At 44.5% G+C, this 24,857-nt stretch overlaps 1 protein-coding gene across 3 annotated transcripts in view; it reads left to right on the top strand.

Annotated features, from left to right (window-relative positions):
• The window catches only part of LOC134346869 (contactin-associated protein-like 5), a 1,934,616-nt gene that overhangs the window by 1,776,989 nt on the left and 132,770 nt on the right, over positions 1-24,857 (top strand). The window lies entirely within an intron of this gene.

The following is a 24,857-nucleotide window of genomic DNA, read 5'->3' as shown; positions in this document are numbered from 1 at the left end:
AAAAAGTGAGAATAAATGGGGCATTTTTTGATTGACTGCCTGTGATTAGTGATATTGGGACTAGGGTTTGGTGTGGCGAATGCATCTTTTCATGTTATATGTCAATGATTCGATTGAAGGAAATTGATAACTTTGTGGCCAAGTTTGCAGCTGATACAAAGATAGGTGAAGGGGTAGGCAGTGTTGAGGGAGAAAGGAGTCTGCAGAAGGACTTGAACTGATTGGGAGAATGGGCAAATAAGTGGCAAACGGAATATTGTGTAGGGAAATGTATGGTCATGCACTTTGGTAGAAGGAATAAAGTTGTAGACCATTTTCTAAATGGGAAGAAAATTCAGAAATCAGTGGTGCAGCGAGACTTGATAGTCCTAGTGCAGGATTCGCTAAAGGTTAACTTGCAGGTTGAGTCAGTGGTAAGGAAAGCAAATATAATGTTAGTATTCATTTTGAAAGAACTAGAATATAAGAGCAAGGATGTAATGCTGAGGCTTTATCAGGCATTGGTCAGACCACATTTGTGGTATTATAAACAGTTCTGGCACCTTTATTTAAGAAATGATGTGATAGGTCCAGAGGCGGTTCATGAGGATGATCATAGGAATGAAAGGGTTATTAACATGGGATGAGTTTTTGTTGGCTGTGGGTCTGTACTCACTAGAGTTTAAAAGAGTGAGGGGAGAACATATTGAAACCAACTGAATATTGAAAGGCCTAGATAAAGTGGATGTGGAGAGGATACTTCCAATACTGGGTGAGTCTAGGACCAGAGGGCACAGCCTCAGAATAGAACAGAGATCAGGTGGAATTTCCTTTTGCCAGAGGGTAGTAAATTCTTGGAATTCATTGCCACAGATAGCTGTGGTTTCTATACCTTTGAGTATATTCAAAGTGTAGGTTGATAGATTCTATAGGGGTATGGGTAAGGCAGAAGAATAGAATTTAGAGGGAAAATAAATCAGCCATGATCAAATGGATCAGCATACTTGATTGTTGAATAGCCTAATTCTGCTCCTATGCCTTATGCTCCTATGGCCATGTGAAGAGAATCAAGTTGGCTGAGGGTTAGCCTCAGAGAGATACCAAGATATACTATTCATCCAATAATTCTGGCTGATGCTGAATGCCACACTTCAGCTTAGTCCCAACCTTTTCCATCTATAAGGTACCTCTCCAGCTATCTTTTATATGTTGTTATTGTATCTGCTGCAATTGCTGTCTACTTAAACAGTTTCATAATCCATCACCGGTCCTGATTGGATGTGACAGTCCTATAGAGATTTGGTCATTGCTTGAACTGTGAACTTCATTTCTCTGAAAAGATTTTGGCTGTTCTGCTGAATATTCATGGAACGTACGATTTTATTTCTGGTACTTCCCAAATTTTGGCTAGTGAAGACAAAAAGATTTTGGTCGTGACCTGAGAAATCTCATCATTTGCCTCTCTCAATAACCTGGGGTATATCCCATCAATCTCTGGGACTTACCCAATTTAATGTTACTTAGGAGGCCCAACACTACCCCCTCCTTTCTCTGAAATGCCCCAGCAATACAGCACAGTAGCTTTAATCAGCCTGTTTTAGAAAATTTGCCACTGAGCTGGACTGAGTGCTGTGGAGATTTACAAGCATGTTGGTGGGACATAAAGAACTGAGTTATAGGATGAGGCTGGACAGAGTAAGACTTTATTCCTTGGAAAATAGGAAATTGAAGAGTGATTTTATAGAGTTGTATAAAATTATGAGGGGTTTAGAGAGGGTAAATGTACTTAGTCTTTTTTTCCCCCTCAACGAAGAGAACTAAAAACTAGGAGGCACAGGTTTTAAAGTGAGAAGAGAAAGATTTAAAAGAGACCTTCTTTCAAATAAAAATAAAATATTTTAAAGGCAACTTCTTCACTCAGAAGTAGGTACATACTGTATATGGGATGAGCTGCCAGTGGTTGAAGCAGGTACAATAACAACTTTCAAAAGACATTTGAACAAATGCATAGAAAAAAATGGGTTCAGAGGGTATGGGTCAAATGCAGCTTAGTGGATGCCATGGTCAGTCTGAAAGAGTTGGACTGAAAGGCCTGTTTCCAAGCTGCATTACTCTATGACTCATTGACACTATATTATGAAATTTATGTCAATAAAAAGCAGAGAGAAATTCTCATTTGATGGTATTGACATTCAGATGAAGGGAAGTGATTGTGATTAATGGTGGAGAGAGGTGAGAAATGTCAAACACCCCAGCCCCTGGGCAACACTGCAGGAATTCCTCAGAATACACCAAACTATTTTCAGCTGCTTCAGTATTAGTGACAAAGTAATGACACATTATTCATTCTGTTCTTTAGAAAGTGAAACTCAAAAATAAAACAGATGTTAGGATTTTGGAATTAAGATTAAAAATGCTGGAAATACTTAACAGGTCAGACACCATCAATGGGATGAGAAACAGAGTTAATGTATAGATCAGTACATTTAAGTTAATGAAAAGATCCATGCTCTCATACAGAAAGAGCATGTGCAGCAGAGCCAAAAAATCCTAAATATTAAACTTCAGTTGTACAAGAACATGAAAATATATTTGCAAATTCATCTGGTTTCTATTACATTTAGTCGAACACTTAAAATCTGTTTCTCTCTTACTTTATATCCCAGGAACAGCTTGCTTCAACCTATTGTGTCCTATACCAGAACATGAGGAAATCTGCAGATGCTGGAAATTCAAGTAACACACATCAAAGTTGCTGGTGAACGCAGCAGGCCAGGCAGCATCTCTAGGAAGAGGTACAGTCGGCGTTTCGGGCCGAGACCCTTCGTCAGGACTATAGTCAGCGTTTCGGGCTGAGACCCTTGGTCTCAGCCCGAAATGTCGACTGTACTTCTTCTTAGAGATGCTGCCTGGCCTGCTGCATTCACCAGCAACTTTGATGTGTGTTCTATACCATTGTGATTTTTACTATAGGGAGAGTAGACTCAATGGAGAATCAGCCTATTTATGAACTCACAGCTGAGAGCACTGGCCAGATTTAGCAAATTGAGCCTAAACAGTGCCAGCTAGATAAAAATGACAGTATTAGAGCATCTATAGATTATGAGAAGTAAACAGATAGTATCCTTCTCCCAAAATTGAAACGTCTAATACAAGAGGCCATGCATTTAAGGTGAGAGGACCTAATTTCAAAGGAGTTTTGAGGGGTGAGTTTTTTACACAGAGAGTGGTGGGTGTCTGGAATGCATTGCCTGGGGTGGTGTTACAGTCAGAAACATTAGAGACTTTAAAAAGATATTTAGAATGGCACATGAATTGTGGGCAGAAAGGATTAGTTGGACAATCGATTGCTAATTTAATTGGTTCCTGTGTTATATTATTCCGTGTTCCCTTTCTATCTTAGCATAGATCTTAACTGCATGGAATACAGGCAACAAACATTTAACATATCGTAACACTGAGTTCAAGAGCTGCAAGGTAACATTGCTGCCTTATAAAATCCTGGTTCCATCATGCTTGGAATATTGTGTTCTGTTCTGGTCACCTCATTATAGGAAGGATGTGGAATCTTTATTGAGGGTGTTGAGGAGATTTAGTAGAATGCTGCCTGTACTAGGGGGCACGTCTTATGATGATATTGTAGTGATGTGCTACACACAGAGCTAGAAATAACAACACGCAGTCTGTAAGTTGCAATCGAGACTTGTTTATTCAAACTTCGCGGCACAGCTTTTAAGCAGTTCCCCTCCAGCCCTCTCCGGGCGGAAATGACGTCAGAGGTGCATTACAAAAGTCTCTCCCCATGCGCGGGCTATTTTGTGAGCTGGTTCGCTTGTGTAGAAAGTGGGTCGCCACATAACCCCCCCCCCGCCCAAACCGGCGATATACCCCCAATGTCCACAGCCTGGATCAGTCTCTGTTTGGGCAGTCTGCCTCTGCGCCGCGGTGCCTGAACCTCGACCAGCTGCGCCAAGTCCACGTCGGCCAGTTTGAGTCGGTCCATCGTGAAAACCTCCTCTTTCCCCCCAATGTCCAGAACGTACGTGGACCCGTTGTTACTGATCAACTTGAACGGCCCCTCGTATGGCCGCTGTAGCGGTGCTCGGTGTGTACCCCTTCGTACGAATACAAACTTACAGTTCTGCAGGTCTTTGGGTACATAGGTCGGGATCTGTCCGTGCTGTGAAGTCGGTACGGGGCCCAGGTTGCCGAGCCTTTCGCGTAGTCTGTCCAGGACTGCTGCGGGTTCTTCCTCTTGCCCCCTTGAGGCTGGTATGAACTCTTCTGGGATGACCGGGGTGTGCCGTACGCCAGCTCGGCCGAGGAGGTGTGCAGATCCTCTTTGGGTGCTGTGCGGATTCCAAGCAGGACCCAGGGAAGCTCGTCCACCCAGTTAGGCCCTTTCAGGCGGGCCATGAGAGCTGACTTTAAGTGACGGTGGAAGTATTCCACTAGTCCGTTTGACTGTGTGTGGTAGGCAGTTGTGTGGTGTAATTGTGTTCCCAACAGGCTGGCCACAGCTGACCACAGGCTGGAGGTGAACTGAGTGCCTCTGTTGGAGGTAATGTGAGCCGGTATCCTGAAGCGTGCCACCCAGTTTGCAATCAGCACTCGGGTGCAGGAATCGGCGGTGGTGTTGTTGAGCAGGGCCGCATCTGGCCATCTTGTGAACCTGTCTACCATAATTAGGAGGTACCGCACTCCTTGCAACATGTATGGAGTTGAAAATTGCCGCCGCCAGGCTGCTGGGACGATGGGGCGAGGTTGGCCAGTAGCCACGTCACACAGGAGGGTCCTCTCACCTGGGCCTATGAGGAAGTCTTACAGCTGCAAACCCGAGGCTGCGGTCCTGTAGCTGGGCATCTCGTCATCTGCCTGCTGCGACTCCGCCAGTGCTGCATAGTCCACCCCCTGGGACAAGCCTGGATAGCTGGTCTGGAGAGTGCGTCCGCTATGACGTTGTCCTTTCCCGAGACATGCTGGATGTCCGTCGTGTACTCGGAGATGTAGGACAGATGTCGCTGCTGGTGGGCCGACCAGGGATCGGACACCTTCGTGAATGCGAAGGTCAACGGTTTGTGGTCCGTGAACGTGGTGAACAGCCGGCCTTCTAAGAAGTTCCTGAAATGTCGGATGCCAGATAAAGTGCCAACAGCTCCCAGTCAAAGGCACTGTACTTGAGTTCAGGTGGCCGTAGGTGCCTGCTGAAGAACGCCAGGGGTTGCCAGTGCCTCTCGATGAGTTGCGCCAGCACCCCACCGACTGCTGTGTTGGATGTGCCCACTGTGAGGGCAGTTGGAACATCTGTTCTGGGGTGCACCAGCATCGCGGCATCTGCCAAGGCTCCTTGGCTTTAATGAAAGCGGCCGCAGCCTCTTCATCCCAAGTAATGTCCTTGCCTTTACCCGACATCAGGATGAACAAAGGGCACATGATACGGGCTGCTGAGGGGAGGAAGCGATGGTAAAAGTTCACCATACCAACGAACTCCTGCAGGCCTTTGACTGTGTTGGGCCGGGCGAAGTGGCGGATCGCGTCTACCTTGGTGGGCAGAGGTGTTGCCCCGTCTTTGATAATCCTGTGGCCCAGGAAGTCGATGGTGTCGAGTCCGAACTGATACTTGGTCGGGTTGATCGTGAGGCCGAAATCACGCAGGCGGGAGTCGAGCTGGCGGAGGTGGGACAGATGCTCCTGACGACTACTGCTGGCTATGAGGATGTCGTCCAAGTAGATGAACGCGAAGTCCAGATTGCATCCCACCGCATCCATTAGTCGCTGGAACGTCTGTGCGGCATTCTTCAGGCCGAACAGCATTCGGAGGAATTCAAACAGGCTGAATGGGGTGATGAGTGCTGTTTTGGGGATATCTTCAGGGTGTACCGGGATTTGATGGTACCCCCGGACGAAGTCTACTTTGGAAAAGATGCTTGCCCCATGCAAGTTTGCTGCAAAGTCCTGTATGTGCGTCACGGGGTAGTGGTCTGGAGTTGTAGCCTCGTTCAGTCTGTGGTAGTCACCGCATGGTCTCCAGCCCCCGGCTGCTTTGGGCACCATGTGCAAGGGGGAGGCCCATGGGCTGTCGGACCGCCGTACGATCCCCATTTCCTCCATCCTCTTGAACTCCTCCTTCGCCAGGCAGAGCTTGTCCAGGGGGGAGCCTTCATGCACGGGCATGGAGGGGTGGTCCCTGGGTCGGAATGTGGTGCTGTACTCCGTGTCTGGGCATGGCTGCCGTGAACTGCTGTGCCAAAACCGATGGAAAGTCCACCAGGATTCTGGTGAATTCATTGTCGGACAGCGTGATGGGGTCCAGGTGTGGGGCCGGCAAATTGGCTTCACCCAGGGAGAACGTCTGGAAAGTCTTGGCATGGACCAGTCTTTTCCCTTGCAAGTCGACCAGTAGGCTGTGGGCTCACAAGAAGTCCGCCCCCAGGAGTGGTTGGGCCACAGCGGCCAGTGTGAAGTCCCACATGAACCGGCTGGCACCGAACTGTAGCTGCACTGTGCGGGTGCCGTAGGTCCGAATCGTGCTGCAGTTTGCGGCCCTCAGGGTGGGTCCCGTCGCCCTGTTGCGGGTGTCATACCCCGTTGGGGGTAAGACGCTGATCTACGCTCCGGTGTCGACCAAGAAGCGTCGTCCCGACTGTTTGTCCCAGACATACAGGAGGCTGTCCTGGTGGCCAGCCGCCATAGCCATTAGCGGTGGCTGGCCCTGACGTTTCCTGGGAACTTGTAGGATGGGTGACAATAGCGGGCTTCTGTGCCCCACTGCTGGTGGTAGAAACACCACTGTTCATTGGCCTCTTCACTCTTGCCTCTGGGTTGTGTGCGCTCCGTTGCCGGGCCTGGTCTGGCCTGCTGTTGGGCGTGTGGCTTGGTAATCTATCCGACGGACGCCCCGCTCTCCATCTTGGCTTTCCACAGCACGTCTGCCCGGGTCGCCACCTTCCAGGGGTCACTGAAATCTGCGTCGGCCAGCAGCAGATGTATGTCCTCGGGCAGTTGCTCTAGGAATGCCTGCTCAAACATGAGGCAGGGCTTGTGTCCTTCAGCCAGGGTCAGCATCTCACTCATTAATGCTGACGGCGGCCTGTCTCCCAAACCATCCAGGTGCAGCAAGCGGGCACCTCGCTCACACCGTGAAAGGCCAAAGGTCTCTAAGAGCAGCACTTTGAATGCTGCATATTTGCCTTCTTCGGGGGGTGACTGTATGAAATCCCCAACCCGTGCTGTTGTCTCCTGGTCAAGGGAGCTCACCACGTAATAGTTACGTGTGGAATCCAAAGATATCTGCCGAATCTGGAACCGGGCTTCTACTTGGTCAAACCACACGCGTGGTCGCAGCATCCAGAAAGTTCGCAGTTTTAGCGAAACTGCGTGAACAGATGAAGAAGAGTCGATCATCTTTGGTCCAAATCTCATTTGGACCATCGGGGTCACCGATGTAGCGATGTGCTACACACAGAGCTAGAAATAACAAAACGCAGTCTATAAGTTGCACTCAAGACTTGTTTATTCAAACTTCGCGGCACTGGCTTTTAAGCAGTTCCCCTCCAGCTTTCTCCAGGCGGAAATGACGTCAGAGGTGCATTACAAAAGTCACTCCCCGCGCGCGGGCTATTTTGTCAGCCGGTTCGCTTGTGTAGAAAGTGGGTCGCCACAATACATTGAATGAGCTAGAGCTTTCTTCTTTGGAGCAAAGGATGAGAGGTGTCTTAATAGAGGTGTACAAGATGATAGGAAGCATAGATTGAGTGGACAGCCAGAGACTTTTCCCAAGGGTGGAAATACAAAGGGGCATAATTTTAATGTGACTGAAGGAAAGTAAAGGGGGGTTGTCAGAGGTGGTCTTTTTCACACAGATAATGCTGGGTGCGTGGAATGCACTGACAAGGGTGGTGGCAGAGGCATTTAAAAAACTGTTAGCTAAGCACATGGATGATAGAAAAATGGAGTGTTACATAGAAAAGAAGGATTAGATTGATTTTAGAGTGTAAGTTAAAAGTTTGACACAAAATCTTGGGGTGAAGAGCCTGTACTGTGCTGTTGTGCTCTATGTTCCATGTTAATATCATATTTCTCTATATGAACATTTATTTTCTTTTTTACCTCAAATGGGCTTAAAATATCTATTTTATGTGATTAATGTTGAAGAATTCAGCCTATCACATGCATATTGCTTCACACAGAACAATCTCACTTGATCCACTACCCTTCTAAATTATCTGTACCTCTACAACTTATTCTTCTACACGTGCCTATCAAATCTGCTTTGATATTTTATTCATCTTTAGTGGCACTGTAGCATAGTGGTTAGTGCAGTTGTGTTACAATTCCAGCAATCAGTAATCAGGATTCAATTCCTGCCACTGGATATAGGAAGCTTGTGTGATCTCCCTGTGACCATGTGGATTTTCTCAGTTTGCTTCAGTTTCCTCCCACATTCCAAAGGCATACAGTTACCACTCTTGGCAAATTTCTTGCAAATGTTTTGTCACATGCAAGGAGACATCATTGGTGTGCTGTTGATTGTGGTGTGGCTACCGAATGCTTGACCTTTATATACTTTTCAACCAACTGATTGGATGTCATTTCAGAAACTCAATTGTGATGTGGGGAGGAAATCTCATCACTGAGCAACTATATGATGGACTTCATACGTCGGGGTCTGAAATTTTGCCCGCATCAGCTCATAAATATTATCATGGTTGATGTGCTTGTTTATGGAATTGTTCCCGGAAAATCATGCTTCTAGGACCTCCATGCAGAATATGACCCGTCTATGACCACTCTTTGCCTTCTGTGGGCAAGCCAATTCTGGATCCACAAAGCAATGTCCCCTTGGATCCCATGCCTCCTTACTTTCTGAATAAGCCTTGTATGGGGTACCTTGTCAAATGCCTTGATGAAATCCATGTACACTACATCTACTGCTCTTCCTTCATCAACGTCTTTACTCACATAGTCAAAAAATTCAATTAGGCTCATAAGGCACGACCTGCCTTTGACAAAGCCATGCTAACTCTACCCAATCATATTATGCCTCTCCAAATGTTAATAAATGGTGCCTCTCAGGATCTTCTCCATCAACTTACCAACTACTGAAGTAAGACTCACTGGTCTATAATTTCCTGGGCTATTTCTACTCCCTTTATTGAATAAGAGAACAACATCCACAACTCTCCAGTCCTCCAGAACCTCTCCCGTCCCCATTGATGATGCAAAGATCATCGCCAGAGGCTCAGCAATCTCCTCCCTCACCTCCCACAATAGCCTGGGGTACACCTCATCCAGTCCCAGCGATTTATCCAACTTGATGCTTTCCAAAAGCTCCAGCACATCATCTTTATTAATATCTACATGCTCAAGCTATTTAGTCCACTCTAAGTCATCCCTACAATCGCCAAGATCGTTTTCTGTGGTGAATACTGAAGCAAAATATTCATTAAGTACTTCTGCTATCTCCTTCGGTTCCAAACACACTTTTCCACTGTCACACTTGATTGGTCCTATTCTATGTGGTTGAAATGGAGCTAAAGGATTTTGTAATCTGCTTCTCAGTGAAATTTTAGAGACACTGATGTTATTTTATTTAGCCTTTATAAACTGGGTTGGTAGTCATGATAGGTGTCTATATCTTACAGTTATACAGTAACAGAACACTACAGCACAGAAGTAGGCCTTTTAGCCCATCTAGTCCATGCCGGCATAGTTTTTTGCCTCTGCCCATCTACCTGTGCCTGGCCCATAGCCCTCCATACTCCTGTCATCCATGTACCTATCCAAGCTCATCTGAAAAGTTGCATTTGAACCCGTACCCTAACTCTTGCACTGGCAGCTCATTCCAGACTTGCACCACCTCCTGATGAGTAGTTCCCACTCATGTTCCCGTGAAACAGACTTTAGACCTTTCAGTCTAAACCTAAGACCTCTCATTCTAGTTACACCTAACATGAGATGAAAAAACCTGAAGGGGGCCGTCTGGTGGCGCAATGATATCGGCGCTGAACCCGGGAGTGGAGGTTCCTGGGTTCGAAACTAGTCGGGTCTGCTCCCGAGTATGCTTTCCATTTGTGCCGGGTCGAGTGTCGAGACTGGCTATTCTAGACTTGGTGTTGAGCAATGAAGAAGCGTTAATTAGCAATCTTGTCACGAGAGGCCCCTTGGGTAAGAGTGACCATAATATGGTGGAATTCTTCATTAAGATGGAGAGTGACATAGTTAATTCAGAAACAAAGGCTCTGAACTTAAAGAGGGGTGACTTTGAAGGTATGAGACGTGAATTAGCTAAGATAGACTGGCAAATGACACTTAAAGGATTGACAGTGGATATGCAATGACAAGCATTTAAAGGTTGCATGGATGAACTACAACAATTGTTCATCCCAGTTTGGCAAAAGAATAAATCAGGGAAGGTAGTGCACCTGTGGCTGACAAGGGAAATTAGGGATAGTATCAACTCCAAAGAAGAAGCATACAAATTAGCCAGAAAAAGTGGCTCACCTGAGGACTGGGAGAAGTTCAGAGTCCAGCAGAGGAGGACAAAGGGCTTAATTAGGAAGGGGAAAAAAGATTATGAGAGAAAACTGGCAGGGAACATAAAAACTGACTGTAAAAGCTTTTATAGGTATGTGAAAAGAAAAAGATTGGTTAAGAGAACTGTAGGTCCCCTACAGACAGAAACAGGTGAATTGATTATGGGGAGCAAGGACATGGCAGACCAATTGAATAGCTACTTTGGTTCTGTCTTCACTAAGGAGGACATAAATAATCTTCCGAAAATAGTAGGGGACAGAGGGTCCAGTGAGATGGAGGAACTGAGCGAAATACATGTTAGTAGGGAAGTGGTGTTAGGTAAATTGAAGGGATTAAAGGCAGATAAATCCCCAGGGCCAGATGGTCTGCATCCCAGAGTGCTTAAGGAAGTAGCCCAAGAAATAGTGGATGCATTAGTGATAATTTTTCAAAACTCGTTAGATTCTGGACTAGTTCCTGAGGATTGGAGGGTGGCTAATGTAACCCCGCTTTTTAAAAGAGAAGGGAGAGAGAAACCGGGGAATTATAGACCGGTTAGCCTAACATCGGTGGTGGGGAAAATGCTAGAGTCAGTTATCAAAGATGTGATAACAGCACATTTGGAAAGCGGTGAAATCATCGGAAAAAAGTCAGCATGGATTTGTGAAAGGAAAATCATGTCTGACGAATCTCATAGAATTTTTTGAGGATGTAACTAGTAGAGTGGATAGGGGAGAACCAGTGGATGTGGTATATTTGGATTTTCAAAAGGCTTTTGACAAGGTCCCACACAGGAGATTAGTGTGCAAACTTAAAACACACGGTATTGGGGGTAAGGTGTTGATGTGGATAGAGAATTGGTTGGCAGACAGGAAGCAAAGAATGGGAATAAATGGGACCTTTTCAGAATGGCAGGCAGTGACTAGTGGGGTACCGCAAGGCTCTGTGCTGGGACCCCAGTTGTTTACAATATATATTAATGACTTAGATGAGGGAATTAAATACAGCATCTCCAAGTTTGCGGATGACACGAAGCTGGCCAGCAGTGTTAGCTGTGAGGAGGATGCTAGGAGGATACAGGGTGACTTGGATAGGTTAGGTGAGTGGGCAAATTCATGGCAGATGCAATTTAATGTGGATAAATGTGAGGTTATCCACTTTGGTGGTGAAAACAGGAAAACAGATTACTATTTGAATGGCGGCCGATTAGGAAACAGGGAGGTGCAACGAGACCTGGGTGTCATTATACACCAGTCATTGAAAGTGGGCATGCAGGTACAGCAGGCGGTGAAAAAGGCGAATGGTATGCTGGCATTCATAGCAAGAGGATTCGAGTACAGGAGCAGGGAGGTACTACTGCAGTTGTACAAGGCCTTGGTAAGACCACACCTGGAGTATTGTGTGCAGTTTTGGTCCCCTAATCTGAGGAAAGACATTCTTGCCATAGAGGGAGTACAAAGAAGGTTCACCAGATTGATTCCTAGGATGGCAGGACTTTCATATGAGGAAAGACTGGGTCGACTAGGCTTATACTCATTGGAATTTAGAAGATTGAAGGGGGGATCTTATTGAAACGTATAAAATCCTAAAGGGATTGGACAGGCTAGATGCAGGAAGATTGTTCCCAATGTTGGGGAAGTCCAGAACGAGGGGTCACAGTTTGAGGATAAAGGGGAAGCCTTTTAGGACCGAGATTAGGAAAAACTTCTTCACACAGAGAGTGGTGAATCTGTGGAATTCTCTGCCACAGGAAACAGTTGAGGCCAGTTCATTGGCTATATTTAAGAGGGAGTTAGATATGGCCCTTGTGGCTAAAGGGATCAGGGGGTATGGAGGGAAGGCTGGGGCGGGGTTCTGAGTTGGATGATCAGCCATAATCATAATAAATGGCGGTGCAGGCTCGAAGGGCCGAATGGCCTACTCCTGCACCTATTTTCTATGTTTTCTATGTTTCTATGAGATCACAACTCAACCTCGTAAAATAAAGGGAAAATACTGCGAAAATGTCTATGTGAGGAGTGGCGTGTCACACAGTCTCTCTCTCTCGCTCTCTCTCTCTCTCTCTCTCTCTCTCTCTCTGCGCCTTGTAAAAGCCATGAAAAAGACATCATCATGGATGCACGCATGGACACACAGACGCACACACAGACTTGCACGCATGCAGGCACATGCCCAAAAAAAAGAAAAAACCTGCAGGATTTCACCCGATGTGTAGTCCTTTATAGTATTGTATAACTCCATATGAATTCCCTTCATTCTCCAGCAGCCCAGGAAATAAAGTCCTAAACTATTTAGTTTATTTCTGTAACTCGAGTCCTGGCAACATCCTTGTAAATTTCCTTTGCACTGTTTCCAGGTTTTGATATCTTTCCTGCAGGAAGGTGACCAGAACTGCACATAATTCTCTAAATTTGGCCACACCATTGTCCACAACTTCAACATAACATTCCACCTCCTGTTGTCAAACCAGGAGGAAAGAGATAGGTCTATATCTGCCAAGAAGGAGTCTTTCGAAATTGAACTAGGGAGACTTCAGGACCAATGTGCTCCCATAATAGGCTCAAGGAGCTTTGAATGTGAAGCACATTGAAGATTAGATGAAGCATAAAGAAAGGAAACATATAACACAGAAAGAGAATTGAAAAGAGCAAACGTCCTTTGGGAATGTAGTAAATACAGGGGATACAAAGCCTGATTAAGACAAATCAGAAAGCGTTTTATAATTACATGAGGGCAAGCAGGAATAGAGCATGATCCATTAGGGACCTTTATCTGTGCATGGAGCTAAAAGATACAGATTATGTGCCTGAATGATGACTTTGCAGCTCCAAAAATAATTATCTGTTTTTACTTTACCATTTACATTCAATGGCCACTTTATTAGATACACCTGCTCACTAATGCAAATATCTAATCAAAATATCATATGGTGGCAACTCAATGCAGAAAAGCATGAAGACATGGTCAAGAGATTTAGTTATTTTTCAGACCAAATATTGGAATAGGGAAGAATTGTAATCTAAGTAACTTTGACCATGGACTGATTGTTGGTGCCAGATGGGGTGGTTTGACTATCTCAGAAAATGCTGAACTTCTGGGATTTTCATCCACACAATCTGTAGAGTTTACAGAGAATGATATAAGGAACAACAAAAAAAAATCCAATGAGCAGCAGATCTGTGGGCAAAAATGCTTTGTTAATGAGAGAGGTCAGAGGAGAACGGCCAGACTGGTTCATACTGACAGGAAGGTGACACTAACTCAAGTAACAACGTGTTTCAACAGTGGTGTGCAGAAGAGCATCTCTGAATGCACAACGCATCAAACCTTGATGTAGGTGGGTTACTGCAGCAAAACAACAACAAACATACATGCAGTGGTCACTTTATTAGGTACAGGAGATCTCTAATAAATTGGCTACTGAGTGTATATTCACTAAGCAGAAGGACATTGTAACTGGTGAATTCAAGAAGGTGCATGATAAAAGTCTCATAAAAGTTACCATTAACTGGATGTCTCACCCGGCTTAAAGGTGGCTAAAACCTCATGGTTCGATGAGGTGTAAGTTGGGTTAATTTTAAGGTGATAGGAGGAAAGTATAGGGCGAATGTCAGGGATAATTTTTACACAGAATGTGGCGAGTGTGTGGAATGTACTGCCACAGGAGGTGGTAAAGGCAGATATAGTAGGGATATTTATGAAACTCTTAGATAGGCACATGGATGATAGAAAAATGGAGGGCTATCTGGGAGGAAAGGGTTAGATTAAAAAGTTGGCACAACATTGTGGGTCGACGGGCTTGTACTATGCTGTAATGTTCTAAGTGCTGTCTATCCCAGGTTGCAATGGAAGGTGAGGGAGGTTGCTGACAGAGAGGTTTGAACCTTCACTGGCCAGATCTGTGGCACCAAATTACTGAAGTTACTGCAAGTGTAGTTCCTTTATTTGAGAAAAACAGCAGGGATAAGCTTAGTAGTTGTTGTTCTGAGATCTAACATCAATGCTGAGGAAGTTGTTAGAGCGACAGATCCAATCTTCAACCAGAAAGCCAGGAATTATTCAAAGATGGACTTTGATCAGAGCAGCTTCGTTCTCATCAAATTGACTGAATTTTTTATTGATGAGGGCAGTGTGATGAATTCACTCTACATGAACCTCAGGAAGGCTTTTGATGAGGTTCCTTGTGTGAGATTGGCCTAAAATATTGGGGTCAACTGAATCCAGGATGAGGTAGATAATTCAGAACCTTGACCACACAGTCTAGCTCGTTACGATCTTACACCTTATTGTTCACCTCCACTGTGTCTTCTCTGTAGCTTTTACACTTTATTTTGCATTGTTATTGTTTTACCATGTTCTGTCTCAATGCACTGTGTAATGATCAAATTTGTTAGAACATCTTCAAAAAAAACGCTTTTCATAGTATCTCAATACATGTGATAATAATGAGCAGATTGGAGGATTTTAGTTATAGGAAAGATTGGATGAACTGGGTTCTCTCTGGTGCAAAGGAGGTTGAGGGGTTAACCAGAGAGAGGTATGTAAAATTATGAGGCATAGAAGTGGTAGACAGTCAATTGTTTTCCACAGTAGAAACTTTGAAGAGGGTCTAAGTGTAAGGTGAAAGGAATAAGTTTAAAAGGATGTTTGATGGGAAAGTATTGGCACGTGGCCAAGTGGTTAAGGTTCTGAAGGTGATCTGAAGGTTGCTAGTTTGAGCCTCAGCTGAGGCAGCGTGTTGTGTCCTTGAGCAAGGCACTTAACCACACGTTGCTCTGCAATGACACCGGTGCCAAGCTGTATCGGCCCTAATGCTCTTCCCTTGGACAACATCGGTGGTGTGGAGAGAGGAGACTTGCAGCATGGGCATCTGCCGGTCTTCCATACAACCTTGCCCAGGCCTGCGCCCTGGAAACCTTCCAAGGCGCAAATCCGTGGTCTCACGAGACTAACGAGTGCCTAATAAATTATTAAATTTTATATTAAGGCAAGTTGATATCTGGAACTTACAGCAAAAAGTGGTGCTGGAATTTGATTCAATCAAAAAGATTCAATGATTCAAAGCACGTTTATTATTAAAATATGTATAAAAATACAACTCCGAGATTCGTCCTCCCACAGGCTGCTACAGAACAAAGAAACACCATGGAACCTGTTCAAGAAAACATCAAATGCCTAACGCATGATAAAAGAACAAATTACGCAACCAGCCAAAGGCACACAGAATATCAAACATCAAAGGTGGAGTCAAGACTCCAGTAGTATTCAGCTCAGTTCAGTTCAGCACCATACCGCTAGCCCATTGCAGGCCACAGAGCCAATCTTCATCGAACCACTCCAGTCCGCATCGATTATCCCAATCAAACTGCTCAAAAAAAGCAAATAAAGAATTATCTGAGTCCAGAAACACATGTAAATCTCAAAGTCTCCCAAAACAAGTCTGCAGCTATGAGCCTCACCAATCAATCCATGCAATATGGATCCCAAGACTCCTGCACTTTCCTCTGGTAGCAACTAGCAAGAGAAGGAGGAAGACCAATCAAATGCAGGTGGACAGCACCGAACATCAGCCTGTCCTCCATTCTCGTTCTCACTGACTTCAAACCTGCTTCATGCCTCAATCGGAGAGAAGCAAGGGAGTTGATCTTGGGCTCAGGCCTCATCTCCAGTCCTCCAGGGCTCCATGCTGCACACTTCACTCCAAACCTCACTGAACTCCTTCAGAGCAAAGCACCAGATTGCTCAATTGACCCAAAACCACACCATCAACATGTAATTCTGAGGTTCCAATTGCATGCAACTTAGTAGTAGAATCGTATTTGAAAGAAGAAAAAGTAAAAGTAGTTTTGTGAGCTGTCGGCAGGATATCACCATTGGTCGTTTAGTTCGCTGGTGCCATCTTGAATCAATAGAACCACTACACTTGTAGTTAAGACCATAGACCACAAAACATAGGAGCATAATTAGGTTAGATTATGAGAACACTCAGTCCTTGTTTATTGCCATGTAGAAATGCATGCATGCATTAAGAAATGATACAATGTTCCTCCAGTGTGATACAGGTGTATCACAGAAAAACAGGACAAACCAAAGACTAACACTGACAGAACCACATAATTATAACATATAGTTACAGCAGTGCAAAACAATACCATAACTTGATAAAGAATAGACCATGGGCACGGTAAAAAAAAGTCTCAAAGTCCCGAGTCGATCGACTCCCGAGTCCCCAATAGCAGGCGACAAAGGGAGAAACTCCCTGCCATAAACCTCCTGGCACCGACAACTGCCAATGCATTGGAAGCACCAACTGGATTCTAACTGGATGTCCCTCAATTCTGAGATTGTGCCTTCTGGTCCTAGACTCCCTCACTATAGAAAACATCCTCTCCACATCCATATCTAGGCCTTTCAATTTTCAATAGGTTTCAATGAGATCCCACTTCATTCTTCTGACCTCTAGTGAGTACAGCTCCAGAGCCAGCAACCGCTCCTCATATTTTAACTCTTTCATTCGTGAACCTCCTCTGGACCCTCTCCAATGCCAGCACATCTTTTCTTCTATAAAGGGTCCAGAATTACTCACAATACTCCGTGTGGTCTGATCAATGCCTTTTAAAGCCTCACCATCACATCTTTTCTCTTATATTCTATTATTTTACTCCTCTCAAAATGAATGCTAACATTACATTTACATTCCTTGTCACCTACTCAGCCTGCAGGTTAACCTTTAGGGAATCCTGCACAAGGACTCCCAAATTCATTTGTACCTGAGTTTTGAATTTTCTCCCCATTTACAACATAATCTCTGCCTTTATTCCTTCTACCAAAGCGCATGACCATACACTCCCTATATTATATTTCATCTACTACTTTTTTACCCATTCTCCCAATCTGTCCAAGTCCTTCTGCAGATTCCCTGCTTCATCAATACTACCTACCCCTCCATCTATCTTTGGATCATTGCAAACTTGGTCACAACGCCATTAATTCCGGCAACCAAATCGTGACATACTGTATAACGTGAAAACAAGCGGTCTTGATACCATCCCCTGGGGAACATCACTAGTTTCCTTTTAGGGCCCAATAGGCACCGTTTTTGCTGACTCTTTGCCTCCTGGCACTAAGCCAATCTTCTATCCATGCCAGTCTCTTTCATGTAAATACCATCAGATCTTATCTTGTTAAGCAGCCTCATGTGTGGCTGTTCAAGGCCTTCTGAGAATCCAAGTAAACAACATCTACAGACTCTCCTTGTCTATCCTGCTTGTTATTTCTACAAAGAATTCCAATAGATTTGTCTGGCAAGATTTCCCACATGCCCTTACACTTCCTCCCTTACCACCATTCAGGGCCCCAAACAGTCCTTCCAGGTGAGGCATCACTTCACCTGTGAGTCGACTGGGGTGATATACTGCGTCCGGTGCTCCCGATGTGGCCTTTTATACATTGGTGAGACCCGACGCAGACTGGGAGACCGCTTTGCTGAACATCTACGCTCTGTCCGCCAGAGAAAGCAGGATCTCCCAGTGGCCACACATTTTAATTCCACATCCCATTCCCATTCTGACATGTCTATCCACGGCCTCCTCTACTGTAAAGATGAAGCCACACTCAGGTTGGAGGAACAACACCTTATATTCCGTATGGGTAGCCTCCAACCTGATGGCATGAACATTGACTTCTCTAACTTCCGCTAGGCCCCACCTCCCCCTCGTACCCCATCTGTTACTCTTTTTAATGCACACATTCTTTCTCTCACTCTCCTTTTTCTCCCTCTGTCCCTCTGAATATACCTCTTGCCCATCCTCTGGGTCACCCCCCCCCGTCTTTCTTCCCGGACCTCCTGTCCCATGATCCTCTCGTATCCCCTTCTGCCTATCACCTGTCCAGCTCTCGGCTCCATCCCTCCCCCTCCTGTCTTCTCCTATCATTTTGCATCTCCCCCTCCCCCTCCAGCTTTCAAATCCCTTACTCACTCTTCCTTCAGTTAGTCCTGACGAAGGGTCTCGGCCTGAAACGTCGACTGCGCCTCTTCCTATAGATGCTGCCTGGCCTGCTGCGTTCACCAGCAACTTTGATGTATGTTGCTTGAATTTCCAGCATCTGCAGAATTCCTGTTGTTTGCTGTCTTATCATATGTTATCATGTGCTTCCAAGTGCCCAAAACATCATCCTTCATAATGGACTCCAACATCTTCCCAAAAACTTAAGTCAGGCTGACCGACCTATAACCTCCTTTCTTCTGGCTCCCTCCAGTCCTCTGGAACTGTGTCAGAATTGATTGATTTTTGAAAGATCATTACTAATGTTTCCAGAATATCTTCAGCTACTTCTTTCAGAACCCTGGAGTGTAGTCCATCTGATCCAGGTGGACGTTCAAGGTCTACGTTCAGCCCTTTCAGATTCCCAAGCACCCTTTCTTTAGTAATAGCAACTATACTCACTTCTGCCCTGTGACACCCTCAAATTTCTGGCAAACTGCTGGTGTTCTTTCACAGTAAAGACTGACACAAAAATACTTATCAAGTTCGTCTGCCATTTCTTTGTCCCCCATTACCAGTTTTACATTGATTCGATTGTATTTCTTTGTTCTACAATGAATGCCCAGAATTAAATGAATCCCAGGGTAGTATATGGTGACATATATCTACTTAAATAATAAATTTACTTTGAACTTTGACTTTCAGTTATTCCATAAGCCAACTGGTTGTTTCAGTGATGTATGACACTGTTGCAGTTAATCTTTTCCTCAGGTTATTAAAGAATTTTTTTTTTCCTTACCCATGCTCAGGATGATGATCCAACTGGGTTAAATCAATGTAACATTGCTTGTGCTTTCACTGTAGAAATAAGAAAAATTGAAGAACAGGTCACTGTGTTGACAATCAGTGACCACAGCATGATTGCATCTTCAATCATTAATTTTCCGACTTTGTTTAAACTACAGATTGGATTGTCCCTCAGAGGTACAGCAATGCAAATCAAATAGTCCATTATAAATTGGTAAATGCAAGAATGTAAAAATCTCTCTTCTTCATTTGTTTCTCCTTCCCTCAAGGTCAAAACTGTTAATCCATTCCTACAATGTCATCAAGCATATAATTTTGAGAAAATAGATCCATTTATGGGAACATTAACCCAATTTTAGGATTATCCTAAATAACTGAGTGCAGATTAATGCTCAGAATAATATAGAAACATAGAAAATAGGTGCAGGAGTAGGCCATTCGGCCCTTCGAGCCTGCACCGCCATTTATTATGATCATGGCTGATCATCCAACTCAGAACCCTGCCCCAGCCTTCCCTCCATACCCCCTGACCCCTGTAGCCACAAGGGCCATATCTAACTCCCTCTTAAACATAGCCAATGAACTGGCCTCAACAGTTTGCTGTGGCAGAGAATTCCACAGATTCACCACTCTCTGTGTGAAGAAGTTTTTCCTAATCTCGGTCCTAAAAGGCTTCCCCTCTATCCTCAAACTGTGACCCCTCGTTCTGGACTTCCCCAACATCGGGAACAATCTTCCTGCATCTAGCCTGTCCAATCCCTTTAGGATCTTATACGTTTCAATCAGATCCCCCCTCAATCTTCTAAATTCCAACGAGTACAAGCCCAGTTCATCCAGTCTTTCTTCATATGAAAGTCCTGCCATCCCAGGAATCAATCTGGTGAACCTTCTTTGTACTCCTTCTATGGCAAAGATGTCTTTCCTCAGATTAGGGGACCAAAACTGCACACAATACTCCAGGTGTGGTCTCACCAAGGCCTTGTATAACTGCAGTAGTACCTCCCTGCTCCTGTACTCGAATCCTCTCGCTATAAATGCCAGCATCCCATTCGCCTTTTTCACCGCCTGCTGTACCTGCATGCCCACTTTCAATGACTGGTGTATAATGACACCCAGGTCTCGTTGCACCTCCCCTTTTCCTAATCGGCCACCATTCAGATAATAATCTGTTTTCCTATTTTTGCCACCAAAGTGGATAACTTCACATTTATCCACATTAATTTGCATCTGCCATGAGTTTGCCCACTCACCCAACCTATCCAAGTCACCCTGCATCCTCTTAGCATCCTCCTCACTGCTAACACTGCCACCCAGCTTCGTGTCATCCGCAAACTTGGAGATGCTGCATTTAATTCCCTCATCCAAGTCATGAATATATATTGTAAACAACTGGGGTCCCAGCACTGAGCCTTGCGGTACCCCACTAGTCACCGCCTGCCATTCTGAAAAGGTCCCGCTTATTCCCACTCTTTGCTTCCTGTCTGCTAACCAATTCTCCACCCACACCAATAACTTACCCCCAATACCGTGTGCTTTAAGTTTGCACACTAATCTCCTGTGTGGGACCTTGTCAAAAGCCTTTTGAAAATCCAAATATACCACATCCACTGGTTCTCCCCTATCCACTCTACTAGTTACATCCTCAAAAAATTCTATGAGATTCGTCAGACATAATTTTCCATTCACAAATCCATGCTGACTTTGTCCGATCATTTCTCTGCTTTCCAAATGTGCTGTTATCACATCCTTGATAACTGACTCCAGCAGTTTCCCCACCACCGACATTAGGCTAACCGGTCTATAATTCCCCGGTTTCTCTCTCCCTCCTTTTTTAAAAATTGGGGTTACATTAGCCACCCTCCAATCCTCAGGAACTAGTCCAGAATCTAACGAGTTTTGAAAAATTATCACTAATGCATCCACTATTTCTTGGGCTACTTCCTTAAGCACTCTAGGATGCAGACCATCTGGCCCTGGGGATTTATCTGCCTTCAATCCCTTCAATTTACCTAACACCACTTCCCTACTAACATGTATTTCTTTTCATTTGTAACAAAATGTGAGACAGCAGCAAACCCTGTAAAATTTACTTTATAGAAAGGTAGATAGCAAATAAAATTTTATGCGACCATGAATTATAAATATATTTGGTTCTTCAAAGGGATATTATTGAGAGTCATAGACAGGAAGGAGAGTCGTACCCAGACTAATCTCATTTGCCCATGTTTAGCCATATCCCTCTGAACCATTCCTATTGGAGTTGGAATAAGACCATAAGATCACAAGTTACAGGAACAGAATTAGGCCATTTGGTCCATCAAGTCTGCTTCGCCATTTCATCATGGCTGCTCTATGTTGCTTCTCAGCCCCAATCTCCTGCCTCCTCCACATGTCCCTTCACGCCCTGACCAATCAAGAATCTGTCAACCTTTGCCTTATATATACGTAAAGACTTGGCCTCCACAGCTGCCTGTGGCAACAAATCCAACAGATTCACCACTCTTTGGCTAAAGAAGTGCCTCCTCGTGTCCATTCTAAAAGGACGGCCCTCTATTCGGAAGTTGTGTCCTCTGGCCCTGGACCCTCCCACCACAGGATAAATCCACTCTGTCGAGGTCTTTCCTCAATCAATAGGTTTCAATTAGGTCATGCGTCATTCTTCTGAATTCCAGTGAATTCAGGCCCAAAGTCATTCAAAGCTCTTTATATGACAAGCAGTTCAATCACAGAAACATAGAACACCTGTAGCAAAATACAGGCCCCTAGGTCCACAATGCTGTGCCGAACATGTCCTTCCTTTAGAAATGACCTGGGATTACCCATAGCCCTCTATCTTTCTAAGTTTCATGTACCTATCCACGAATCTCTTAAAGGACCCTATCGTTTCCACCTCCACCACTGCCGCCGGCAGCCCATTCCACGCCCTCACCACTCTCTGCGTAAAAAACATAGCCCTGCCATCTCCTCTGTACCTACTTCCAAGCACCTTAAAACTGTGACCTCTCGTGTTAGCCATTTCAGCCCTGGGAAAAAGCCTCTGACTATCCACACAATCATTTTCTGAAATCATTTTCGTGAATTTCCTTTGAACCCTCTCCAGTGTCAGCAGATCCTTTCTATGATAAGGGGCCCAAAACTGCTCACAATGCTCCAAGTGAGGCCTCACCAGTGCTTTATAAAGTCTCAGCATTAAATCCTTGCTTTTATATTCTAGTCCCCTTGAAATGAATGCTGACATTGCATTTGCCACAGACTCAACCTGCAAATGAACCTTTAGGGAATGCTGCGCAAGGTCTCCCAAGTGCTTATTATTTTCACATGTAATTGGTTCATTATTTTCACATTCTGATATGCAGTGAAAAATTTGTCTTGCATACTGTTCATACAGATCAATTCATTACACAGTGCACTAAGGTAGTGAAAGGGAAAACAGTAACAAAATGTAGAATAAAGTGCAACAGGGACAGAAAGAGGTAAGTATCTTCAATGGACTTGTTGAAATGTTTTTTAAACGTTGTGATTGTGCCTGCCTCTAACACCTCCTCTGGCAGCTTATTTCATACCCAGCACCCTCTTTGTAAGAAAAATGTCTCTCAGATTCCCTCTAAATCTTTAAACCTCTCACTTTAATCCATGTCCTGTAGAATTGGACCCCGAATCTTGAATAAAAAGAACTGAAGCATCCACCTTACCATGCTCTCCTCTCACTGTCATCAGGAAGGAGGCACAAGAGCCTTAGGTCCCACACCACCAGGTTCAGAGGCAGTTATAACCCTTTAACCATCGTGGATAACTTCACTCACCAACACCAAGCTGAGTCCACAACCTATGGACTCATTTTCAGGGACCCTATAATTCATGTACTCAGTACCATTTACTATTTATTAATTTCATATTATTATTATTTAGTTTTCATTTTTCTATTTGCACAATTTGTTGTCTTTTGCACACTGGTGATATGTCTGTCTTTGTCTGTCGTGTTTCATTGATTCTATTGTATTTCTTTATATTTGCTGTGAATGCCGAGAAGGAAATGAATCTCAGGTAGTATATGGTGACATATGTGTACTTAGATAATAAATTTAGTTTGAACTTACCTCCTTATCATTTTATAAACGTCCATAAGGTTTGCTCCAGGGAAAACTGCCCCAGCCTATTCACCCTCTCCTTGTAACACAGCATTCCATTTGGCAGCACTCTTGAGAATCTGTTCTGCACCCTCTTTAACTTAATCAGATCCATGTGCACACGAATACTCCAAATGTGGTCTCACCAACATCTTGTATGGTTGTGACATAACGTCCTAACTCCTGTACTTAATGTACCACTGATAAAGGAAAGCTTGCTAAACATTCTCTCTGCCTGTATTACTACTTGTACTGTAGGCCCCAGAACTGTGTCGTTCACTATGTATCTCCTGCACTGGTTTACCTTCTCAAAATGGATCACTTCATATTTGTCTGAGTTAATTTCTATCCTTTCATTTTCTTTCCATTCCTTTGCCCATTTTCCAATTTAATTGAGGTTAAACACAAGCTGAGGCAACCATCGTCACTATATCACCAATTTTGGTGTCATCTACACACTCACTAATCACCGCACCTACATTCTCATCCAAGTAATCAATATGTATTACAAATGACAGGGACCCAGCATTGATCTCTGTGGCACATCACTGGTCACAGGACCCAAGTCTGAAAGAAGCAACCCTTCATTACCATCTTTTGCCTCCTATTTTGTATCCATTTGGCTACCTCACCATGGATCCCATGTGATCTAACCTTCTGGACCCATCTACCATGTGGTATCTTGTCAAAGGCTCTGCTAAAGTTCATGTTGATAATAGCTACCACACTGCATTTATAAGTTCTCTAGATCAGTGGCCCCAACCTCCGGGCCGTGGACCGATACCAATCCACAAAGCATGCAGGGGTGCAACGGTAGCCAGGATGCACCCAGCACATCTTTAAGAAAAAAGCTGAAATAACCAAGCTGATTAATTAGGTGCCACCTGGCAAGTAAATGTCGGCCCAGATCAGAAGTGATTGCCTCTGATCTGTGCCGACATTTACAAGCTGGGCGGCACGTAATTAAGCAGCTTGTTTATTTCGGCTTTTTTCTTAAAGATGTGCTGGGTGCGTCCCGGCTACCACTGCACCCCTGCATGCTTCACGGGTCGGTATCGGTCCGCAGCCCCGAAGTTGGGGACCACTACTCTAGGTCACCTTTTCAAATAACTTAATCAAATCCAAGAGGCAGAATATTGTATGCAAAAGGCCATTCCTTTCCTTACTTTTCAAAATGTAGATTATTCCTGTCCCTCAGAACCCCTTTCAGTAACATTAGGCATTAAGCTCTCTTGTCTGTAGTTTCTTGACTTGTCCTTGAAGCCCTACTTACTGGACAACATTAGCCATCTAATAGTTTTCTAGTGCTTCACCCACACTCAAGAAGATAGAAAAATCTCTTCCAGAACCCCAGTAATTTCTTCCCTCATTGTCCACCAGCTAGTTGAGCCCAGGGTTTGATCTGCTTCAAAAGTACCAACATCTCCTCTTTCATAATGCCACT

The sequence above is a fragment of the Mobula hypostoma genome, chromosome 5 (genome assembly GCF_963921235.1).
Source record: "Mobula hypostoma chromosome 5, sMobHyp1.1, whole genome shotgun sequence".
NCBI lineage: Eukaryota > Metazoa > Chordata > Chondrichthyes > Myliobatiformes > Myliobatidae > Mobula > Mobula hypostoma.
This window is presented reverse-complemented; position numbering and strand designations above follow the sequence as displayed.